The 15,533-nt window shown below is 39.7% G+C and overlaps 1 protein-coding gene across 2 annotated transcripts in view; it reads right to left on the reverse strand.

Moving 5' to 3' along the window:
• The window catches only part of adad1 (adenosine deaminase domain containing 1 (testis-specific)), a 65,049-nt gene that overhangs the window by 44,615 nt on the left and 4,901 nt on the right, over positions 1-15,533 (reverse strand). Inside the window, exons 2-7 of one of the 2 annotated variants that reach the window (XM_025063103.1) lie at positions 13,170-13,197; positions 12,944-13,045; positions 11,084-11,234; positions 6,845-6,960; positions 6,640-6,719; positions 3,653-3,793 (exon numbers count right to left, since the gene is read on the reverse strand). The gene's annotated coding sequence lies outside the window, so the exon portion shown is untranslated. The remainder of the gene's footprint in view (positions 1-3,652; positions 3,794-6,639; positions 6,720-6,844; positions 6,961-11,083; positions 11,235-12,943; positions 13,046-13,169; positions 13,198-15,533) is intronic. The other variant, XM_025063104.1, reaches the window with a different exon arrangement.

Below are 15,533 nucleotides of genomic sequence, written 5' to 3' on the forward strand. Positions count from 1 at the left end.
TGTGAGTCTCAATATTGACCCAGCCTCTCCCCCAAAACCACCTTCTCATCAATTCTAAAATGAGACACTTAAGGTCAAAACGTCAGCAAAACAGTCTTTAAATACCACTTAAATGCCGCTTACTTAAATATTGATGATAACCTGAGTGGCTCGACCCCGTTCTCATTTGACTGAAAATCAATTTTTTTACCTTCTTTTTTAAAAGACAGAATAAGATGTATTGTAAGGTAAAGGAATTCTCAAAACCCTCCTCTAAACTCCTTCTGAAATTGCAAACAAAACTTGAAACTTTCTCCAAGAGACACAAGATTTTTTTTTTCTCTTTGGGGTCATTTTAGGTGACGGATGGTTTGTTTTTAAACATAAAAAACGTTTTTTCCCCCTATATTATTAGGTTAATTGCTACAAGGTTTGGATGTCAATGACCAAAGACCGATGGCTGCAACTTGGGCTGCAGTTAATATTTAATAATATTGTGAATAGAGTTAGAAGCCTCTTTATTTCTAAGAAAATATTACTGGAAACTACTGTTGAATGTGCATCAACTTAGCATCCACAATGCTATTAAAAATAAAACTTGTCTGTCTGTCTGTCTGTCTGTCTGTCTGTCTTTCTTTCTCTCCATCATATTACACTTCAACTAATTCAATTAGCTTGCTGTTATTTATTTATTTTTTTCTTGATTAGCTTTTTCTGTGCTAATACTGAGCAAATAAATTGTAACTAGCTATTCTACCCATACACTAAGGTGTCTTTTGGAACACCTTTTTTATTATTATTATTTTGAAAAATAACTTGTGGTTATTTATATCATACCATTGAATAAATTCCTTATCTTTGTTGGCTTTTTTATTTTCATTACATTTTTATGAGTTGCCTAACATCTGCAAAAAACTCAAATGTTTTGTAGAAATGTTAACAAAGCAGACGGGCATGAATTAAATTACCGCAGCAGATTAATGCAGTGGCTTCCTTTACTTTACACTCGTTCATTTAGAGGCATACGCCACAGTATGCACTTAATAAATTTGGTCAAATCTACTGCATTTACTTTCCACTTGATTATACTTCTAAGTAAAAACAGTAGCAGGAGAGTGATAAGAGTACTTTTATACAGTACAAGTCAAAGTAGCTCATCACTTTAACATGAATCGACTTAACAAAGCCACATTTGTGTATATATGCTAAGGTAATAATCGTATTAATTAAAGCTAATACGCAGCGACCAGGAGGAGAGGCTCAAACAGTGGAGCCCAGGGAAGGATGAGTCTTTAATTCAGAGGGATCAGATTCCTGCAGCCATGGAGCCTGGTGAACTGAGCCGTGACTGAAGGCAACCCTCTTAGTGTACCTTTTTTCTGCTTTGGGAAAACATGTCTGTTGAAACAGTCAACAGAGTGCATGGATACACAGCGGCCTTACCCTGAGTTTACTCAAATTACCCCATATGGACGCCTCGCCACATGGTCCCCTCGGCCCCTCGCTGCAACAGCAACCATAGATCCATGTCCTTGAGAGAGACAGAGGGTACTATCACGCACAAACACACTTCAAAACTACCAGCCCACCATTGAACATATTTTCTTTTTTCTTCTTAGATCTGCAGCCCCTCACAAACATTAGAGTTTACGTCCACCTCCATGATTGGGATGTTTCTTTAGATATGCCTCTCCATCCTGCTCCAAACAGCAACAGCATTTCTACATCTAAAGACTATTAGAAATACCGCTCAACTGTATGTATTGAACTTAACTCAAAAAACACATTGGGGGAAAATATTGTTAATTTATGGTAATTTGTGTTTATGTTTGCGTCGTGTGTCACATTTCTGTAGGCTTGGATTTTGACATACTGTATATTTAAAAGCACCAGTTAATGTCCATCCATCCATCCATCCATCCATCCACCAAAAAACTAAATTTCCAAAAATTCCCTTTAAGTGAGTCCTGTTCACAAACAAGGAGCTCTGATTGCCTCACTATCATGAACAGACTATACTTCAGGTGAAATTCCAAATTTTTCAGCAGCAAGATCACATCCCAAACAAAGGGTTTTCCACACATCCGACTACATGTCCCTGTACAGACGATGTTTGAACCACTGTCAAATAAAAATCTCTCATAAATTCTGTTACTCTAATATGGAGGAGACAGTGTTGACGGGCGCTGGATGCTGGGGAGAGTGAAGAGGTTGACGATGATGATGGTGATGGTGATGGGGAGTATGATGAGCTATAATACTCATCCATCAAGACCACTTACAAGCCATAGGATCTCCTCTATAGCCGAGGGGGGAAATTAAGTTATAGACCCACATCTGCTGATACCCGCTGCTTCATTAGAGGGTGCGCCTGCTTAGGCAGCAAACTGTATGGCATGGAATACGCTGCAAGAAATAACGGGCCGTGCTGTGGATGGGAGGCTTGTCTTTGTAAAACTAAATATTTGAAAAGAGATGAAGATAAAGGATTCAGTCTTTCCCTTCATGTGAGTGCAGGTAGGTAAACCACAGACACCCAGTCAATAGTATTAATGCCAACCCCAGACATGAACTGCATATTCTATGACACACAAATCTACTTCTTAAACCAGTCCAATATTGCCAATATGTCCTTTAAACAAAATCTGCCTTTTTTTTGCTTTTTTACTTTTATGGATTTTACATCTAGTGCACACACCTCCAAAACCTATTGGATGAATTGTGGGTAAACTACAGATTTGAGTCATTTAAGCGATAATCACAGCAGTATTACAACAGTGTGGTGATGATGGTGGACGGACATTTCTTGCAGCACTGCTGTGCCCTTCACTTTACAACAGGAAGAGGAGGAGGAAGAGCCAAGTGGAAGAGGAGGAAGGGCAGAGATCCAGAGTTCATTTTGAACGAGAGGCCGCTCTCAGCGTGAGTCCACCGCCACCACAGCCCAGTGAGAATTGAACTGATTGGATGCTATTGGTTTGGCGCTCATGTTTGCTGACATTGACAGAAAAGTTAGTTGGCTGTTGTTTCAATTAGGGGAGGAGGGGGAGGAGAGGGGTGGAGGCGCTGAGCGATGGGAGCGTGGAGACAATGGAGGGAAGAGGCAACTGCTTTTACTGTAGTCAAATCACACAGCACACAGAGTGAAGGGAAGAGAGTGGTGTTGTGTTCTCAGTTTTAGATGAGTATTTTATATAGATGGGATGGTGAGAGGTCATTACAACTTATTTTATGTAAGACTTTCATTCATCTCATTCTGTGACTTCCTTGAAATTATTATGACAAGCATTAGATTTGAAGCTAGAGATTTAACGGGCCAAATGGAAAATGGAAAAAAAAAAAAAAAAAAACTTTTGTTGAACCAGACCCTACGTTTTTGCTTCATCATTTTACGGTAGCATAACTTTTTGCTGACTTTGCACGTACCAAAATGAAAATGCCCGAAGGCCATCGTCCATCAAGCCTCTTGTTGACCTAGACCTTGCAATATTTTTTTTTTCAATTAACCGTTATAATTCTGACAGTTGAAGCGAAGCCACCGAGCCTTGAAACGTATAAATAATGGCACTTAGAGAGAGGCTACCGTCCACACCCCATTAATCACTGTCTCTCAGCCAGTAGATTCTCCAGATTAGAGCGATAAGTCATGAGTCAAATGTGCGACTCAACATACCTTCCTCTGGCCCCTATCCTCTTCTCTTGCTCTCAGATCCTCGGCAGCTGGAGATGTGAGAGTCTGAGGATGCTGGCTGCTGCTTCTGCTTGATCCTCCCATAAGGGTACTTCCTTCCTAAGTACTGCTGTCCCCTCTTATCTAGATTGGTCAAGATTAGAGAGAGAATAAACAGCTGTTACTCCTACAAACTCTTGTTTGTCAATTTGGACATATTTACAAGAGAAAATAAGGGAAAGTAACAAGCAAGGACGTATACAGGTACACCTGTTGTCTCCTCTGATTATGTACATTGGTAAATAGATTATAATAAGCAGCTCAGTATGTTTACTACTGTTATCATGGTCAAGGTGACTGGCTGATGTGACATTAACTATGGTTAATTGTCTTTGCTAAATAGTCTTGTCAAACATCTCAAGGGTTCACATACAAGGGTCCAAAACAAGGGACAGAAATTTCCAGTTAACAGATGTTCGTCTTCATGTCCTCTTTAACTCTAATTAATCTTATTTCTGTCTTCTTCTTCCTGCCTGGCCTCTCTAACTTTATCTTCCAACTCTTCACCCTTAACTGCCCCCCTCATCCGCCCAATTCCAATCATGTCCATCCTGGTCAGTCCCCATGAAAAATCTCAGCCTCCTCTAAACCTCTAGCCTTACGTCCTGTCTTTAAGTCTCACAAATGTCCTGTCAACATTCCATTTTGCTCTTGCTGCTGACCTGGTGTCACACAGCACCAGTTGTGTGACAGTTTTTAAAACCCTTAGTCTTCATTTATTCTTCTCACGTCTATTGATCTAATAGGTGTGTGTTCTTTATACTGAACCTTAATTGTTTAACTCTTATAGTAGACATACATGGATAAACAGGAGTGGGAGGGAAGTATGTGAGGGTGGTGCAGGACATGTGTACTGTGACACGAGTGAGACAGTAGTTAGGTGTGTGTTCAGAGTCAGAGATGGGTTCAAGGTGGGGGCGGAGTATCTCAGCTCTGAGTCTTCTTTTGTTGCTACGGTGATGGACAGGTTGACAGATGAGGTCAGGCAGGAGGATACCTGGACTATGATGTTGGCAGATGACACTGTAATATGTGGTGAGAGTAGGGAGCAGGGAACAGAAGACTTTGATTTTCATTTATAATTCTGCTACACTAGCTGTATATATTTTTTTCTTTTATTAATGCTCTGCTCTTATGTGTGTGTGTTGGTCCTGCAACAATCACTGCAGGATTAATTGCACCTCAGGGACAGAAAAAAGTTATTAAATTGAAATGATTTTTTTCTCTAGCCCAAAACATTGAAAATCGGTTGTAGGAAAAGAGCTCAGAAGACTTTAATTGTTTACAATGGAATCCTGTTTCAACTATTATTTTCACAGGAGATTTTGTTTTCACCCAACTTCAGTGTGAGACGAGGCAACTTTTTAAGGAAGAAAACAAATTGTTCATCCACATACTGAACAAAGTGCAAAAGCTAAATAATTTAACGAGAGAATCCTCTGCTCAGTTCAACAGGCTCCGTGGTGGCTAATGCTTCCAGGCTTTTGATGAATATTTCCTCTGTATCAGTACAATGACTTTCTGCAGCTACTGGGGCCTGGGTTACACTGACCACAGACTCTACATAATGATGGATGATTCAACTCTGCTGCTGCTGCAGAAAAATGAAACCACAGAAATCTGGTCCTGGTACTGTTATTTTGTACTGATGATGTCATTTAGATACAGTGGTTTAGTGGTGACAAAATGATGAGATTAAGTTTATACTGCGCACGTTAGGAACTAGTCGCATCAGGACAAACAACTATGTGACCAGATATAAATCTACACATCAAAATTCGACAGATAATGAACACTTATTTATCCCTTAATTCATTTGTCATCAGAGTTGTGGGGGTTGGAGCTCATTCTTATAGTCAGTGGACAAGGGTTGGGTACATCCTGGACTGCTCTCACATACAGAGACAAACAACCATTCACACTTACTGCACCTGGATCACACACTGTACTTATTTACACTGTCTGGACAGAATTGGAAATCAGCAAAGGCTCGGTGCGAAAACTAAAAACTTTTTTAAACTGTACGTTTTCCTTAGTGACTACCATTATATGGGTGATTCACTTAAAGTGAAAATCATCCAACGCAACTTCAAACTGCAAATGAATACTAGGAAAAAGGCAATTTGACAAACTCTTCCAAAAAAATAACCCTTACCCCCTCCTTAACTACTTGATACGTTTTTGTTACTTCATCCAAGCAGGCCAAAAAACAAAATATATGTGTAAAATGACAACAGAATAAAGCCAGTGCTAAATGTACATGGTCTTCAAGAATGACATTATTCTGGTCTCACCCACAGTCTGACTCTGTCCTCTGTTGAAAATGTCTTACAGTTGATCAGGTCCTATTTACTATGGCAAAAGTGCTCAAACAAATCCACTTGGTAAATGTAGTAAATATTGCATTAAAGTAGTATGATTAAAGAGAAACATAATTAAAAACATAAGACATAACATAAAACATAATCCATTAACTTGTCTTTGACCCAACCTTAGGTTACTTTATCTATAAAATTCCAGTTGCATTAAATTGAACGGAAATATTGACTAACTATTCTGAAAATGAGTTCATGTCTCACTCTGTACTGTGCGACATGTAAGGAAACTGTAGACAAAGTCAGCTGAGTAGCAGACACCAGCACTTACTGGTGGTAAAGACCTTCCAGTTGCTTATCAGGAGAGATCAAAGTTTCCATCAACATCACTGTCTTTACTGTTAATGGCCATTAACCTGATCTCCCCTCAGCATCCATCAAGGTGAGGGAAGAGCAAGTCAAGCAGAGGATCAGAGATCAGAGCTGACGAATGAATGTGGACGGGCCTTCATTGAAAGGCGAGCCATGGTGGTAGTGTTTGAGTTTCTGCAAACACAACCACCACCACAGGATTATTATGGGCTGACATCAATGGGTTTGAACTTCATATATCACCTGTTCAGGTTGGCCATGTACGTATGGTGGCTGAGGGTCTCATCCTGTGAAAACCTGCTGATCCCTATCAGGGCTTCTTACTGTAAAAGTAACAAAACAGCAAAGTTAATCCCAGCTGAAACCAGGCCAGTGATAATGGCTGCTAATCCTGTCGTGTTGAACATATGAGTTTTCCAGGATTTATGTGTGAGCCCCGGTGGCTTACCCACTGTGTGATGGGCCTAAATAGTTCTTTAATGCAGTTGTTCCCTGTTTTAATGGATCTTCTTTTATATGTTGTCTTTTCACTGAGGAACCATGGCCAAGACGATTTACTGTCACCTGCAGAGAGACACACATTAAATTTTTGCTTATTCTATTTCTAATTATTCCTGCATGCATCATTTGGAATAATACTGCCATGTAATGCAATATCTTCATTACCGGAGTTTTGCACCGAGGTAAATGTTTAGCTGTTGCCGTGCTTTAACAGGGCAATATTTTCCGGAAAATTACACCCAGCTGGGTGTCCTGCCAGGGTCTGGCCTTATCATGTGGTCACATGACGGCGCTGCGTTCACAGAGGTAGGGGCTGAAGCGGAGGTGAGCCCTGTTTCTCACTAATTGAAATAGTGCGGACCCAATTGCCCCGATGTAATTATAGCATCAAGGAAGGACGCATGAGGAAACAAGAAGAAATAAATTGAAAGTTCAAATCGAGTCCAAACCCTCTCCATAGGATAAGATAACCATCATAATTATCATATCATCGTTACCATCGTCAAAGTCAATGATATTTTCCTAACACTATACTACACTCGTATTTGCAGTACCTATATTGAAAAATATTTTAATCATGTACTATACGAGCATACCACAATATACACAAAATTACATGAAATAAAAACTAGTGTAAATAAGTAAGGACCCCAAAACTGATGGAGTAATGCAGCCGGGGACCCTCTACTGCATTGTTTCCCAAAGACTGGGTCCCGCCCGTCAGGTGGTTCGCAAGAGTTTTTTTTTTTTTTTTTGGGTCATCTCCAATCATGTTTCCCAGGAGTTTATGAATAATGTCTATTGACTCGCTAAGGTTTGGGAAACACCGTTCTAGTGTATATCTATCTACTCTGTCACTATATTTAATACTAATTCAAATAATAGTTAATCATAGTTATTTTATAAAACTGTATAAAAACTATAAAAAAATCAATCAACCAAAGAATGTAATGACCCCCCTGCAGTGCAGTACCTCAGCAGACCCCCTAGGGGTCAAAGGGCCCCTGCTTGGTACCCCCCCTTTTTTTTTTTTTTTTTTTGGTAAGGACTCATTAATGACTAAATTTTAATTGCAGTGGAGTTCTAGGCTCTTCATCAGCAGAGGTAAGTAATGACAGCACAACGCAGTCCACGGCCTGTATCGGTACACCCCCCGTGGGGCTGATGTTGTGACTCCCCTCACGTTCAGAGGCTGTCAGCAGTACGGCCGCAGGGAGCGCAGAGTGCAGATGACAGGTGGGAGAGCAGAGCGGCTGCTCTGGAATGAAAATGGCACGGCCTGGACAGCATGGCGACAAGAGGTTTCAAGAGACCTGATAGTTCAGAGGATCCACAGGTAGGAGATGCTGTCCAGACGCAGTTCAAGTACTCATTCCATGAGTCAGTGTGCTTCAGTGGCAGGAGAGAGAGGAGAGAGAGCAGACGGGAATGCCTTGGATATGAGCTGAGGCCCTGTGCGTGCTCGGACTCGCTGTGCAGAGTTCATCAATGTCACGCTCCAACGACTGTGCTGCTGCGTAATGTTTGTGTACGCTTTCCTGCACTCAACCTCTTAAGAAACTCTTGCATGTGGCGAAAACTTGTGCCTGCATGTAGCAGCGGACTGATGGGACATTTTTACTGCTTTTCTTTCAAATACACATATTTTAAAATGTACAAACATATGTCTAATCTGTGGCCATATTTCTAATAATTATCACCAATTACAAACGCTGTAGTCATCTGCCAGGGGTGACTCAGCAGAATGCCCGCAAGGTATTTCCTTTAACCAGGATTGTTTTAAGCCTGTTGAGTGGAAAAACAAAAGTATAAATCAGAAGACTGTCAGCCATTTTTAATCCTGTAGCTAATTTATTTATATATCTTCCTAAGTGATTTATTTCTCTAACTCCTTAATTCCTTTTAATTAAGCCATGGTTGTTTTAACAACCACGTCACAAAGTCAAAAAGATTTTCACAAAAATCTCTGCTTTATCCAGTGTTATGTTCATTGTAGTGTCTGTGTTTCCATGACACCCAATTTTTCTACCAAAAATATTAAAATAATTGTCCATTTCAAGAACTTCTAAAACGGCTATTTCATCAACTATCATTTAGTTACTGACCAATGTTTTTATTGCTAATATTTACACACATTTTAGCCATTACTTTACAGCATTTTTTTTAGCTTACATTCACAGTTCTTGCTAAAGTCTACTCTCAGGGCTAACATTTAGCTACGTTTTATCCAAGTTCTATCAAACAGAGTTTGTATCTGATTTCTAAAACTTTTCAAACATAAAGCATTCAATCCTATTTAATTTGAGTCTGTTGATGGAACAGTCAGCGGGGGACATTTTTACATTTTCACTCAACCGCGGTTTGGACACCACGACTCAGGCACAGTAACAAAAGTATTTCACCACAGTGACAAAGAAGAAGATAATGTTTCTGACTGATAACACTCAGCTAAACAAGCCAGTGCAGCAGCTCTGTGTTGAAACATCGACCACGCTCTCCACGGCTGGTCAACTTTACAATGACACATTAAAGAGTTTCAACTTCATTCTAAGGGTTGAAATAAGAAAAAAATATTTTTTGTTTGTTTTTAAATATGGCAGATGTGTCCAGACAGCTGAACTCTAGAAATAGCTGCTGTGGGTCTCTGTTTTTTGTCGCCTTGGCCACTAAAATCTTCTCAGTGTAAGTGGATTGACCTTGCTTTGTAAGGTGATCCATAGTTGTTCTTTGGAATTCACAAACGTTCATCTCTGCAGTCAAAACCTTTCATCACAAACGGCTCGGCGTCTTGATTTGCCGTCACTTATCTGCCAAGGAAAGTAAACACGGAGCTAGAGGCCCACGCTTCAGAGTTACAAGGTGTCAGAGACACTGAGAAATGTGTTAATGACTGGAAGTTTGTAGATGTTTAATGTGGACAGAAGATTCTCAGCTCTGATCCCTGAGTCAATATGGACAAGAAGGATTAGCTCCCATTAAAAACAGTCAAAACCAATGTGTTTCTTATTATTTCAGTCATAGAACTTGAATTATTCATTTTCTGACTTTCAGACAATGGTTTGTTTAAGATGCTAACTTTAGTTGCATTTAAAGCGTTCTACTTTTAGGGTGAAAGTATAATTATGTTTACATTGACATAATGATATCTTACCATTTATATATATAGCTTTTTGGCTAACTATTAGCTGTTGTACATTTATCTTGCAGTTACTCTATGTGACTGAATGCTAACCATGTTCGTGTGACTTTAAGTGATTTTTTTAATACACTTTTGGCTAACTCTAAATAGCGTCTCATCCTATTATCTAATGATTCAGTCTTTAGCCTTACCACAAGATTATCACCAACATTTTTATTATCCATTTTAGCCATTTCTATTTTTCCAGGAGAATCAATGGTTAAGATTTGACTATCTTGGTTATTTTTGTATACGTATATGTCTCACTCAGATATCTGTCCTCTAGTTGTATTTGAAAGTTTAATAAGAGGCCCTGCCAATAGAATTTCAGGGTCATTTCCTGTTATTCCAGGGGTGTCTGACCCATATATCTGACCCTGTTGTACCGAGACACACATCGTTTTCATCCTATTTCGACAAACCTAGTTTGGACTCGCGGTGCACAAACAGCCAGACTGCTGCCTTCAGATTCTATCCCTTCCTTCTTCCCTCTTCCTGTAAAAGGAGCAATCATTTCTTCATTAGCCTTTTATTTGTTTCTAACTGTTCCACTTCAGGGGTAACACACACACACACACACACACACACACAGTTTATTTGGGTACTCTTAATTACAAAAGGGAGATAGTTTGCCCTCCTCGCCAAAATGAATGTCTCTTTCCGCCTCCCAGAGGGCAACAGCAGCTTAGTGTTGGACTGTATCTGATTGCATTTCCCAGGATTGATGAAGTTATCGAAACACTGACCAGACTGACTCGGACCTTTATCGTGCTGCTGTACGTCTGTGAGGTCTTTAACCTGTGTCTTTCACCCGTGAGGTGAGGAGGATTAAGAGGAGAAATGCCTTTATTTCCTATTTGTTAGTTTTCCAGATTTTCTTTTGTTTTTTGTAGAGAAAGATAAGCCCCAGGGCTGAGAGCTCAGTCATGAGAAATTACATTGCAGTGTTTTCTCTCTCTCTTTTTTTCTCTTTCTTTTTTCAGATAGCCGTTCAGGAAGTGCACCTACCTTCAGGATCTTTTCATTTTTCGTGCCGTTATTAAACAGAGCGTTAGGTTGGGCTTCCCCCTTGTTGATTCAGAAATGTCAGGCACGACAACAGAAGAAGAAAAATGGTTTGCTGTCTGTGATTTACTGGCTCTCTGACATCAGATCAGATCTAGGACAGAAACAGCAGCAGAGGAACAAGTCAACAACTTGAATTGAAGTTTCTCATTTGACTGATACCATTTATAAATACTGTACTCAGGTGGTAAAGTCAGACATTAAGAGACATTATTTCAGTAAACAACCACAACAATGTTGTCACCCATCTACATGGTTTGCATCAGGAAGGAAACGAAAACGGTGTCACATGACATCTTGCAGCTGTATCATTGGTTTAAGTCAGAAAAGAGTGCAACAGATACAACTCAACGCCACATTCAATGCAGCGCAACATGGTTTAGGCCAGGGCGTCCACACTCTTTTGGCTTGGGACTGACTATTCAAATGACCAGGCAAATGTGACCTACATACACTGGAAACATTAAATATATATATATATTTACTCATATAAACTGATTATAGTTCCTAAACATTATATATTGGTGTACTGATTAAATGCCTGTAGCTCAGTGACATGAAACAATTAAATTCTCACAGTATTGATCTCTACTACACACTATAGGACGGTATTTCCATTTCCATTTATTTATTGTGATTGCTCACAGTAACAGCCTCATGCTTGATCTCAACTCTGTGACCTAGAATAGTGGGCGGAGTCAGTTTCATTGCAGAAGTTGATCAAATCTTTATTCAGCCACTAAAACAGCATCACAAATTAACTGTCATTATTATAGCAGCTAGCATTTTTTATTAGCATTAAATAATAGCATTACTTATTATCATCTTTATTACTAATTGGCTCATAACCACTAACCATACAGACCATAATACTCTGGATTCTTTCATAACGTTGTGTTTATATATCATTTGACCTAAATCGGAAAATTTTGTTTGTGTCAAAAGGCTTTAATATTCCTCACATTTCTCACATTTACAGCAGCAGTGGTGAGATCTGCTCAGCTCTGGTTGTGTTCAGTCGCACAATGACTAACGTTGTTCAAAAGTGACATCCCATCTGTCATAGCAAACGGGAGAGTGATGCTGAAGTCAAGCTGAACTGAGCGGAGAAATCCGCAGGAGTGATGACATCAAGGATGACGGCCTTGTAAGTACTGTTGAAATTACATCCCACAGACGCTGAGTAACACACATCTCATCTGAGTTCCGTGTCTATCCTGACAAAAATCAAGTTCACACTCCACTTCTTGTGCCACCAACTCCTCGTACGATGCTTCACTGTCTTACGTTCCTCTTCAGCCAATGATGGATTTGCTCCCCCGGAATGTTTTTGTTGGATCGTTGCTAAGAAAAGGGTGTGGCTATATTCATCCAGGTGAGATGAATGGCTATATACTATTTCATAATTGTCACGCCTTTTTTTGTGTGTTATATTTATGTCCATTTCCTACATACTGTATAATACTGGATGGAAACATTGTACGGTGTTTTGTCAGAGTTTAATTTTTTTATTAGACATAGACAGGAGAATGCAAACAGGTGTTAAAATGTATTTTTCAGTGTGGATTTAGAATTTTAAAATTATTATAAAAAAAATACATATTAGAAACACGGTACAGAATATCTAAACAGAAGGTGCAGAACCACCACCTAGATGCAGAACAGCAGGTTACACAGGAGTTCAGTTCAGTTCAGTTGTCTATTTAATGAGCAAAGTTCAACTCAGCTGAGCAGAACTGATCAGAGAAACACAGACGTATGAAACACACAACTCAAAGAGACACAAAACACAGAAACACACACCTGGCTGTAGAGTGTGCCCAGCAGTGACATGGTGACAACAAACCCACACAAACTCAGAGAGAGTGATGGCGATCTGTACAACCCAGGCACCAGGTGTGACAACTGAGACAAAACGAGACCAACAGAGCACAAGACACAGGTGAGTGTGATTAACAACCAATCAGAGACAGTCAGGAAGTCAGTGGTGAAAAACAACAATCTTAGAATAGTAAAGAAAACCTCTGACCTGATTGGCTGCAGTTAGGTGGCAGCTGCTGATGAAACAGACAAAAAGCAAACATCACTGGTGGAATTTCTTAAAGTCTGAAAAAATAATTCCTCCAGATTGTATCTGTAAATTACTGTGGACTGGACTATTTTAGGGTCAAACTGATGGACCTACGCACCCTTCATAGATATGTGCTACATTTTCTCAGATTTAATACCAGTCAGTTTAGTCATGAGGTTCCGTGAACAATAAATTGGACTTGTTTTTTTTTTCCACAAGTCCAGTATCCTATGCACACACACTGTAAAAAACACAACACCTACTGAGATTTCCAGCCCCGGTCTGTTCTTGATCTCCTTCCAAAAATCTTGGTGGGTGAGGCTAAAAGGCCTTAAATCTCATCCACAATTTATGTCATCGAACACAGCGTACATTAATCCAGTTTACGGCCATTAAAAGAAGAAGAATGCTTGGGCTTGCAAATGGCAAACTACGACTGTCAGCGGCATGATGTATGGTAGCTTATTATATTCCCCTCATTATGATTAATAACATAGGAAGGGATCCTCCATTCTTGTCGAGATGGAAAATGTAATTAGCCGTCTTGGCTGGCGCTGCAGCCAGGCCTGCTCTTGGCTGCTTGCTTGCCCAGGATAAAAAAAAAAAAAGAAAAAACGCTTTACAGGAGGAGGCTCAGGACCAATGCAGACGGTCACTTCACATGCATCCTGTTTCTTTCACTTTTCCCCCACGCTGCTGCATTCAGTGTTTAACCTGTGAAAGTGATCATTATCCGTTGTTTCCAAAAAAACCCAAACCTTGTATTTTTTGTCCTCTTTCCAGACTCAACGTTTTAGGAGCTTGACATAAAGAAAACCTCACAGACAGGCTGGAATTTTAAAAACTGTGTCACTCTCAAACCTGAAGTGGAATTAATATGAAAACAATATAAATGCCTAATACAAATTGTGTGTGGAGCTTTGTGTTTCACATCATAGTGGCCACACCACGTACTGCAGTTGTGATGGTGTCTTGCAATGCAAAGATGCAGCTCTTATGCAACTTAAACTCACTTAAACACACTTAAACCAATCAGGGCTGGTATTTAGTTCCTGTTATATGTTTCATTTGCCTCAAACTCAACTCAACTATGGAACCTTGTGTGTTAATTTGGGGTTTTGTGTGTGCTATGAATTTTGCACGAGTCGTTGGGGATGAATGCTCGGCTGGTGGCATTAGGAGGGGGGAAAGTACTCGATAAAACACAGGAGGAGAACAACCTCATCATCATTGCATTTGCACCTGCGGTCAGCACCTACGAGACTGATCGAGATAAATGTCAATTAATGCAGGAATATCCTGTTAGAGACTCTTTCACCTGGACACTCATCAGTGAACCTTCTGATTACAGTAATGACTGTTATCAACCAAGAGACACTGATGGAAGGTAGAGTTGAAGTGCTGTTATGTTTTGTTCTCCGTTCTATTATTATCTGTGTTGTCATAGAGATAAATGAGAGCAACAACAGAATCTGAAATGAAATCTGAAATGATATTCTTATTTAAATAACAGGAGTGTAAATAAGGAAGTCAGAGTGACAGAATGAACAACGCGTGTTTCTTCTCTCTCATCCTTTTGGTGCAAACACTGAACCTGACACTGAACCTCAGAGGAGGCAGCAGCTGAAGTGTTGTGTTCTCTCACTGAGACACAGATCAGATGTTGTATAACTGATGTGAACAGCACCAGCAGAGAGAGAGAAAACCAGAGAGAAAGACATTTGTCATTTCATTTGAGCTTGTCGCAATATTTTGGACAAAGAAAACCCATGGATGAAATCCTTACTACAAGTGAAACGCGACAACTGTCGTTATTGTTTGTTGCGATCCCACCCTAGGGGGTATTGTTTCCGTCTTGTCAGCTCGTACCGGAGTTGGAAACAGACATGAACAATCGACAAGTGACAAAATAAAAATAAAACCCAACACCAGCTGCAGCAGCAGAGATAAAGACGAGGAACATGGAGTCATGTGGTGTCAACACACAGACGAGGACAGTTGAAGAAATGTAATGAAACAACAGCCTTTGTGAAAATCTACTTTATTTACCCTGCTAACATGTCGTAGTTGTAGAGGAATAAGATTCCACACTAAAAATAAAATAAAAAAATAAATAAAAAAATCCAATAATATTGTAAATATATATATATATATGTATTTTGTCAAAAATACATATGGTTTCACCATCGCAAGAAATTTGTTTAAAATTAAAACTCCAGACAGGAAGTGAATTGCAAAGACCTTAAAATAAGCCAGAATGATGCTCCGACCAAGGCCCTGACCTAAATACTGGGAAATCACAAGAGAAACACTAGGGAATTA

The sequence above is a fragment of the Cynoglossus semilaevis genome, chromosome 15 (assembly GCF_000523025.1).
Source record: "Cynoglossus semilaevis isolate Cse_v1.0 chromosome 15, Cse_v1.0, whole genome shotgun sequence".
Classification (NCBI taxonomy): domain Eukaryota; kingdom Metazoa; phylum Chordata; class Actinopteri; order Pleuronectiformes; family Cynoglossidae; genus Cynoglossus; species Cynoglossus semilaevis.